This window comes from Heliconius melpomene, chromosome 19, assembly GCF_056956725.1.
Source record: "Heliconius melpomene rosina isolate 202511_hmr_F chromosome 19, ASM5695672v1, whole genome shotgun sequence".
Classification (NCBI taxonomy): Eukaryota; Metazoa; Arthropoda; class Insecta; order Lepidoptera; family Nymphalidae; genus Heliconius; species Heliconius melpomene.
In genome coordinates, this window is record NC_140407.1 from 12,053,523 (window position 1) to 12,063,290 (window position 9,768).

At 31.7% G+C, this 9,768-nt stretch overlaps 1 protein-coding gene across 1 annotated transcript in view; it reads right to left on the reverse strand.

Moving 5' to 3' along the window:
• The window catches only part of Syt1 (Synaptotagmin 1), a 114,454-nt gene extending 104,887 nt beyond the window's left edge, over positions 1–9,567 (reverse strand). The window contains exon 1 of the mRNA XM_085203736.1: positions 9,264–9,567. The gene's annotated coding sequence lies outside the window, so the exon portion shown is untranslated. The remainder of the gene's footprint in view (positions 1–9,263) is intronic.
• Positions 9,568–9,768: the final 201 nt, after the last annotated feature.

The following is a 9,768-nucleotide window of genomic DNA, read 5'->3' on the forward strand; positions in this document are numbered from 1 at the left end:
TGCTCTAATTGTTATGGTAAGCGGTAAGAAAAGTGGAGATTGAAGTGTTTGACTCCTCCTCTATACGGGATAAAATATAGAGTTATTAGAAAGTGTTTCAGTGCCGCTACGTCCAATATTTTTTAAGGCTTTATTATTATTTTTATATCCTGGGTATGTACATTTTTAAAAATATTTATTTCTAACGATCAACATCAGACATCTATCTATATAAGATATAGTATTTTTTTAATACATTACTTGAGAACCATATATCTATTATATGTTATTTTTTTTATATAATTTCTTAAATAAATAAGTAAATATCACGATATTTACTTTAGGTCCTGGTCCTGGTACCTGGTCACGACCAGGGCAAAAAATAGCTATATTATATTATGTTGTTGAAATATGAGTCTTATAATGCAGCATACTATGTGACAGCATTACATTTACATATCCTATACATTGTATTTACATACACATAATTTTATATGAGAGTAGGTCCCACATAAATTTCTACATTAAACAAGTATAATGGCTTATGGCTTCATCGTAAAATATTACACAATATCGTATGGAATGGTTGTTTTCCTTGGTAAAATAGTCATTTCCCCTTTTGCTTGTACATTCCACTTGTGTCAACGAAGACAAGATTATTTAGCTATTATTATTTTATTATATACTGCTTATAAAATCAGTTTTACGCTGTATCAAGCATATAGCAGGTTGGGCTGAGGGAATCTAGTGTTAAGACACTCCGTTCTCCACTTTCCGCCGAATTTTCCGAGGCATTGTGTGTTGAATGGAGGAAATCAACGCCGGGCTTTTTTCCCTTCTTGCTAGTAAGAAATGAAAATATTAATAAATAACAGTTCATTCCCTCGAATGGAGATCGAACCCACAAACGCCGTGTTACAGTTACACCCTTGTGCTCCTATGCCACAACGGCCTCTATACCGCTCCTAAATCTTCTAATACATTAAAAATCTCAACTTCCTTTGATTGTATAATATAAAGTCGGCAGGAGTGTATAAAGTAGAAAATATGCGTCCGCTCGTGTTTTGTTTTAGCGTTTATAAAGCGGGGTGCCTTTATGGTTTATAGCTCAATAATAAAGACCGTAAAACCCTACGGACCCTCGTCGAAACTTACTGTGCTTCACAATGAAGTCGTTGCGATCGAGACCCTCAACTCCAGCTTCTCTTGAATTATTCTATCCTTTCGGTAATAGAATAGAAGGCACGGGAAGGCATATAGTTTTATTTTGTTTTTCATTTTTACAACGTCATAATACAATTAGTTAGACTAGTAGACTAGTAGTCCTAGAACCTAGTATTCTACGTAAGTAATGACTTTTTCATATAATATAAATTATATAAAAATCGATTCCTTACGATGTTTGCATGTGACTTCTAAACGACGCAGCAGATTTTAAAGCTATATTCACTATGTATATGAGAATAAAGCTGAGAATAAAAAAGGTTTGTAACGAGGTGTAAAAGATTTATATCGAGGTAAAAGCGTTTCAAAAGGATAGAGGGCTAATATCGAACGTATTTAAAAATCGTATTCCCAATTTCTAATTTTTCTAAATATAATTCTTCTCTTAACTTTTAATAACTCTTCTCTTCTTTAAAATATAATTTGGAAATTGAAGCATCTATTCTTTTTGAGCATCTATCCTAGTTTTACCCTTTGTCCAAAAGAGTACTTAAGCCCGATCATGGGCTTTTTTTTCCTAATTAACATTTAGATACTAATATATATATGTAGCAGTTTATTATTTTCACCAAAATTCAATTGGACCTTTTATAAACATATTTTTTTGTACAAGATTATTTTGAAATAAACTCACTGTGATCGAAAAATTTTTATGCAAGACTACTCAAAGATGGCAACATGTGCGCGATATTATAGAGCTATATTACACGTAAATAACATTTCTATACTTTTATCGTCCTGAATATTCTTATTTTATTTTATGCGAGTCGTCGTCCACAACTTGCTTTGACTATCAAAATCTTTATACCATCTTATTGCTCTCCTAGATGCGATTTTACTCTCACACTTTGTGCACCTGCACCACGACTGGCCTCGTCATCATATTTTTATTTTAATGTTTATTGTCTATATATATAAAAGGACTTGTCCTCACTGACTGAGGTAAGACGCACGCACAGCCGTAACCGCTGTGCGTAGAAACGTGAAATTTGGACAGATATTTACTTTCGTAATCTGGACATCCACTAAGAAGGGATTTTGAAAAATTTTAACCCTAAAGGGGTGTAATAGGGGTTCAAAGTTTGTATGGAAAAAAAATTAAATCGACACCGATTTTTATAAAATTTGAAATTTAGATTTTTTAAAGTATTTAATTGAACACGTGTTTCATCGTTTTCTAGAATCCTTCCCCTAAGGGTGCAAATAAGGGGTTGAAAGTTTGTGTAGAATTTTTTTTAAATTGGCACAAATTTTTATAAAATTTGAAATTCAGACTCTTAAAAGTATTTAATTGAACACATGTTTCATGGTTTTCTAGAATTCTTCCCCTAAGGGTGCAAATAAGGGGTTGAAAGTTTGTATGGAAAAATCTTTAAATCGCCACCGATTTTTATAAAATTTGAAATTTAGACTCTTAAAAATATTTTATTGAACACATGTTTCGTGGTTTATTAGAATTCACCCCTAATTACGCAAGCGAAGCTGCGCGCGTCCACTAGTTTAATATAAAAACAAATCAGCTACACGCTGTATACCGCATACACCAGAGTAAGCAGAGAGAACCTAGTGCTGAGACACTAGGTTCTCCACTTTTTGGTGATTGTTTTGAGGTTAAATAGTGGAACTGACCGACTGGCTGTCGATGTCGTCTTGGTGCCAGAGCGAAGAAATAAAAATATTAAAATAGTTCAACATTGAAATAACTCATTTCCTCGAGTGGGGATCGAACCCACAACCAGTCGGTTTTACAGTCACCCTCTGTGCCCCTGCGCCACGACTGGCATCTAACAGTCAAATACAGTATTCGTATTACAGGAACTGCCCACCTTAAAATCAATTTGGCAGATATTTGCATTTCTCAACAGTTAACCAAAGTGAGCCAATGTTTGAGGAGTATTTTGATATTGAAAAGCTATTCTAGCTAATGCACTTTAGTCATTATTCAATTCCAGTTTATCAGGTTCAAACATTTGAGCGGACAAACAGAAAGAGGCAAGCACAAAGCAGGTAAAATTTAAAAAAAATGGTTTGTTTGGTGTTTTGCGTATCGTATTAAAAACTATGTGCATTTGAAAAGCGCACTTCGCGCAAATCACTGACACGTCTGTCTGTCTGTGACTTCAATTACATAATTATAATTTAGATATAGAACCTTTAGTAAATATTTTGTCAATTAAATTTAATCTTGTAATCTGTGAGAGTCAAAGCTCGGCAGGCTCAGTATAAACCAACCGCAATTCACAAAGGTTTGTCACAAATTACAAACTAATCATAGTCCACCAATTGGGTCGCTCGGAAGAGGTTAATTTTCCCAATCTCACCGTGGCGTTTACTGCCAACACCACACAGATTCTAACAGAAAGGATATGTTTTTTTATAAATAAATAATTATGTTCTTTTTAATCAAATAAAAAGTTACAAAACATTTAGGTATTTAAATACAGTATATATTATTGCTTAATATTATATAATAAAAAAATTAAATGATCTAGATACTTTTTAAGTACATGTCTTTGGAACTACACCGCTTTGGCAAACAGCTTACTAAATCAGAGAAATAAAAATAATTTGTTGGGCTGAGTCGAAATCGAACCCACAACCGTCGTTATAATGAAAATCAAAATTCAAAATATAATCACATATAATATTTTTTATTAATTTATCATAATATAAATGATATACGCATAATATTTAACTTTTTCATATGCTATTTCTAATATTATCAGAGCTAAGGTTACTCGTAAGTCCGTAAGTGCCCGCCCGCCAATTAGCTTTTACTGCCCTTGTGGTCCGATAACTATTCCACGAGACTTATCTATCGGGAACCAGTATAACGCCCCACTAAGAGTTAACTTGATACTTTGCGCATTAACACTGTAATTGATTTCTGTACATTTCGAAATAGAAAAGAAGAAATATGTTTAAATGAAAATAAAATGTTTTTTTTTTTTGAAAAATAAAATAAGTATTTTTTTACAATGAAATTGGCTTTCATTTATATAGTAAAAGATATAATATAGCCTAATAGATACCTATTCACCAAATTTTTTCTAGATCATCATCATCATCAGCCTGTCCTCGTCCACTGCTGGACATAGGCCTCTCCAATGGCACGCCACTGAGCTCGATATTCAGCTCTACGATAGATATAGATATATTTTATAGATATATTGTATTTCAAAGGAAATACAGACGTCGGCAATGAGTTCTATTCTCTCGTAGTGCGAATGAAGAATATAGTCTCAGTTCTTCTAGAGTAAAAAGGGGAAGGAGGAATTAGGTTCTGCAATCCCAGGGTACTCTCATACAAGGCTATTTTCATTTGACCATCAATAAAAATAGTTATGCGTTATATATGTCACATTTTGAGTGGGTACTATTTAACACAAAAATATTTTTCCAGTCTGAATTTCTGTTTCTTCAGATTAGCACATGCAATACTAAATCGTCAGTTTTATAAACTTTGTATAGAATTAAGGGAAGAATATACACAACTTTTAAATAAAAAGAAAACATCTTTATTTTTATTTTTATATCAACTTAATATATTTACAAGATCTTTAAAATTTTATCGATTGATATTTAATATTTTAATATAAACTTTTTCTATTTGAAAAATTAAAATACTTTTAATTTAATTTTGAAAGCTTCTTGCAATCTATTATCATTCCAGATATTTGCTTTGTTTATCGTACAAAAGGAAACTTTTCCAATCAATCGCTGTCAAAATAGGCAGGTTATATTTGTCTTGTAGATTTGCGCGTCAACTCGTTACAAACTCATTTGAGCACACGATCATATAACAATCAAAATTTGAGCACATTTACTATGAAACTTACGAACAACTGATCGTTGTACTCCATTCTATGTAAATATATAGTATACTAGTGGGCCCGGACGCGGCTACGCCCGCGAAAATATAAGCCTAAATCATTAAAATAAGTTAAAAAATAATAATAAGTGGAGATTTATTATTAGAAAAAATATCTGAGTAACCGAAATGAACAAACCAAAGAAGTAAAAGTAATTAAAGGAAATTCTTAATATTAGAAAAAAAAACCTAAAGTTTGCTGTGCGCGCGTACTAAACATTTTTCTATATTAAATAATTATTAATTTTTGCGAACAATATTAAATAAAATCTCAAATGATTAAAATTACGATATTTTAAGTGTATAACATCGGTATAGATAACCGAACTGAGATAAATTAATTATAAGCAGCAAATAATTACATAAAAAATAATAGTAATTCGAAAATCTATAAAAATTTACAAAATCATCAAAGTCATCCGCCCGTTCGCGTCGGTCATACTCATATTATGCCGCCCGAAGGCTAGGTCATTTGGAATCAGTCACATCTTAATTATTTATTAGAATGTTATACAGTAAATTATAATTTCCATCTAGATGAAATGCTAAAAGTGACTATTATATTTATTTTCATAAGGATGAATATCAAATTATAGAAATCATCTAATTTTTGTTAATGATTTGTATAAAGAGATTTGTATAAATCTATATCGGCGCGCACCATGTATGCATTAAGCAAACTCACTGTGGGTGACGTTTTCTTAAAACAGCAAACTTTGCAAGCTGTTGCTTAGCAACGCGTAGCGACGATTGTTATTAACATGGCGGAATAAATTCCTTGTCAAATTAATTATTTTAATATATTGGTATATAACGAAAATATTACAAATATGAGAAAAAAAAAGTATCCTATGTTCATCCCGGGACCCTCAAGTATCTCTATATGAGTATTTTATCACAATTAAATTAGCGGTTTGGCCCTGATTGCGGAAAAGACAGACAGACAGACAGACAGACAGAGTTACTTTCGAATTTATAATATAGGTATGGATATTTACCTATCTGTTTCTGTGTGTCAACTCATGGATTAAAATTTAGACATTTTTCGTCGTCGCGGATATTTTTTTTAAAGTTGCCATTATGCAAAATAAAAGGGTGATTTTTGATCCAGAGGATGGCAGGGTCCAGATGATAATAGGTGCTAGGCATCCAGTACCTATATAGTACCTATAGTACATGTATATATTGTAGACGTGTTATTATTATAGAAAAATGGATATGGCAAGGAGGCAGCTAATCAGCTCATATACCAGAGCAGGGTTAACCAAAGCGGACACAATCCTCAGCAATGAAGAATATGACAAAGAAGAAGAATATATATCTTCTTAAAGTGGAAGATAGAGTTGGTACTATCACGAATGGAAAATGTATGTGTAAAACAATAAAAAAAAATTAATTAAAAAAACAAAAGTGAAAATAATAAGGATTTAACGTCCTTTGTGGGATAATTAATACATATTTTTTGCTAGATTTTTTTATTGATCTTTACTAATAAGTTTTTTCAAACTTTTATTTTAGTAATCACACAAATGCAAACAATCAAGCCCCGCGAACTGTATCTATTGAGGTTTTATGAGGTAACATTTTTAACGTAACTTATGTCGTCTATTGTTTAACTTTTTCAATCATCGAGACAAATATGAAGTCGTAGCTTACGGAGAGTGCGGAGGTGACTTCTTGGAAACTTTCCAAGTCAACGATCGTAAGAAGCGACAATCTCGCCAGCTCTCTGCTTATTTTCAGAAGACCAGTCCCATTACAAACACGCAGATTTGCATTCAAAATAGACACTTTTATTTTGTATCATTTTTATTTTAGTATTGAAGCGGGAACAATTTTCATTTCAATTATATATAGTCCATTTTTATTTCACAGTACATAATTTAATTTCAATGATGAACACTAAATATATTAAAAATACTAAAGATTTAATTTAATACTGTAATCCCGTGGTATTTAATCGTATAGCACTAACACTAGGCAGCAATTACGTATTAATTCGTACGTTTCAGTAAAGGGATACCGTAGGACCAGCCAGGAATTAAGGTATAAGCAATTATATTACAACACATTGTGAACAGCGAGCATGTAGGATGCAAATTGAGGAAACTTACAGTCATAGTTTCATTTCATACTAAATGGACCTTTAGTGATAAAACTCACTTAGGATTTTAGGCGATATTTATTCACTAAGTAATATAATATGCTTTATGTGCTGCAAAAAAGACTGCAGTCAAAATCAATACAGCAGAAATAGAATATAACACGTTTAGATTTTTTTTAAATGTTGAATAAAATTTACAATGACCTTATTGTTACCCGTAATTTCGATTTAAATTATATGTACCAGAACTTTAATTCTTTTGTAAGGCTCGATTTCCATATTCGTACGTTTTTTACTCTTCACGCTTTGTCATCTCACACATAGATTAGGTTATTAGATAGATTAGGCCTGGGAAACTAATGTTTAGACTCTCCGTTCTTATTTAGACACTTTCGTTTTCCACTTTCCACCGAATTCTTATAGCACTGCGTGTTGAATAGCGGACTTTAATTTTGCGCTTTGCCTCGTTACTAAAGCGAGGAAATGAAAATATTAAATATTTCATTCTCCCGAATGGGAATCGAATCCACAACCGTCGTGTTTACAGTCCCACGCTTGTGCCCATGCGCCACGAAGGGCCTCAAACTCTATATAATAGTTTATATATTCAACATATATTACTTATTATTTTATTGCAATGAAGTTTGAGAAATAATGATCAGAAATTTTCTTATTATGTAATTAAAATTGTAAAAAAATTGGTACACCCTAATACACGTAAAATACACTCGGCCGATTTTTATGAAGCTGTTCCCGATATTCCTTCATGTGAAATACGTATACGAAAGCTAAATTTACCGTTTTATATGCAAATTAAGGCGGAAAATATATACGTTTTTTTATACTTTTGTAAATTCATTAAAACGTCTACTTAAGCGTAATCATTATAAATGTTAATTATTCGTACCTACTTACTTTGAAAATATGTAGAATAATTTAAATTTAAAATAACTATTATTATAATTTTTAAAGTTTAAATTTTTTTTTTACTTGTATCGCTTGTTTATTACAATTAAGGAGTCTAAAGGTTTTCTACTTTACTTTTCTACTTTACTTGTATTAATACAATTGAATATAATAAATGTTACCTACATATAAAATATTTACAATTACAAATACATTATACGATTCGCTTTAGTAAGTACACGACGCTAAACAATAATAATTACCATACTGCGGGGAAATTCAAACACACGAGTTGGCACGGACCAACGTTTAACGATTGCAAAAGACAAACCTAGTTAATGAAGAAATTCATTTAACAGGCATCGTTTGTATGGAACTCGGTCTAAAACAATTTATGCATTCATTCCCGTAATTAATTTATATTACGGCGGAGTCCTCGCGACCATCTTTTAACGTTCCACTCATGGCGTATAAAAGTATTAATTAACAACGTTAATTTTAATGTGAATTCCTACACGTTACGTCATGACAAGTTTGTATAATTGGAACAAGCTAGCATAACTAAGCTAGTGTTTTGAGTTTTAAATAACTATAGGAAACGGGTGCTTAACTATGGAAAACTTAGTTTAAAACTAAAATCACGTTTCGGATTCGGAGGGCGATGTTAGATTGCGCTGCGGAACTAAGTAAACAAAAGAGTGACAGACATTTTTTGTTTCCAATTATACATATATGTATTTGACATCTATGATTTCAATCTGTCATGTTAATTTTGTTATACACAATTTGATGCCACCGTTTTAATATTAAACATTCTTTATATAATACAAATTAGGGGCATAATTGTTTATAGGTAAACAATAAATACTAAAATAAATATATTATATAATAAATTAAAATCAGCTTCATGCTGTTTCCCGCACACATCAGGGTAGGGAACCTAGTGTTAAGATACTCCGTTCCCCACTTGCTGCAGAATTCTCGTGGCATTGTTGGAAGTGATTTCTAATGTTTTATAGACAACAAGACGAATAAGACAATACAAGATTTAGTTGTATTAAATATGGTCCGTATGTCTGCCCTTTTAAAAAAAATACTGTCTTTATTTTATTAATGATCAATTAGTATTTTAAAATGGTTCACAATTCGAGAATACTCATGTATACAGAATATACTCACGTAATATGTCGTCATCACTATCGCAGCCAAGTGAAGCCTGTAGTGTTGATGATAGATAAATGAAAGTCCACTTACGAAAAACACTGAGTTTATTCACTACTACCTGTACATACAGTGTTAACACAAATAATAAAACACAATTCAAGACGCAACACGGCACAGTTAAACACGAACAAATATATTACTATTTACGGAACATATTACGGAATACGTAACGTACCATACGTAAATACGGATTTATATTACGGAACACAAAAAATTGGGAATTTGAGATTAAAAACTGAATAGGCAAAGGCGAAGTATATAAAGCGTACCGAGTGGCAAGCATCGACTGTCAGTTTTAAAATATGCCGTAGAAAGGGGGTAGGTTTAGATATTAAGACACCTTACCGGTTTGGTCGACGGTAGCAAGCGTATTTAATTTTTTACATATAAATAAACTAAATACGAATATGTAATATAAAATATATAAATTCAATTAAATGCATGATTGTATATAAGTGAT